The 586-nt window shown below is 37.7% G+C and overlaps 1 pseudogene; it reads right to left on the reverse strand.

Moving 5' to 3' along the window:
- The window catches only part of LOC17874379, a 1,846-nt pseudogene that overhangs the window by 298 nt on the left and 962 nt on the right, over positions 1-586 (reverse strand).

Raw genomic sequence — 586 nt, forward strand, 5'->3', positions numbered from 1 at the left:
CTCCTATTGGATTAAAAGAAACAGAACATGTGAGTGAACAAAGTACTACAAACCAATGCAACCTGACTGAGGGCAAGAAAAGGCAAAATCACTAACCTTATCAACATTTTCAGGCTCCAGGCCTTTTTGAAAGCGCTCTTCATATGAACTTGCAAGCCAGTGTCTGCTGGAATCGGGTGTATGAATCTATTCACAATGTGTACAAGTAGATGATGATTATAATCAGTGATTTTGGCAGCTGTGCAGATATGCGTTCAACTGTGCATTCGAAGAAAGACAAACAAGGAAAAAAAGAGATAAGATAACTTACCTCATCAATCAATAAGATTGAGCCATCACTACTTCTTCCAAACTAATACTTTGTGTCCACCAGTATCAGTCCATGATCCTTGGCAACCCGCTGAAGCAAGCATGATATAATCAAAATCTATTAGACCCTTCCAACAAAGCATAATATTTGCATGTTGAAGCCAGTCAAATATATTAAAAACTGATTTCTTGTGGTCTGCAATTTAGAGATTATGAAAATCACTATAGTCAATGACTTTAGACGGAGGAGTTGTAACTAACCTGCCCAAACTCAAAC

The sequence above is a fragment of the Capsella rubella genome, unplaced genomic scaffold (assembly GCF_000375325.1).
Source record: "Capsella rubella cultivar Monte Gargano unplaced genomic scaffold, Caprub1_0 scaffold_43, whole genome shotgun sequence".
In the NCBI taxonomy this organism is placed as follows: Eukaryota; Viridiplantae; Streptophyta; class Magnoliopsida; order Brassicales; family Brassicaceae; genus Capsella; species Capsella rubella.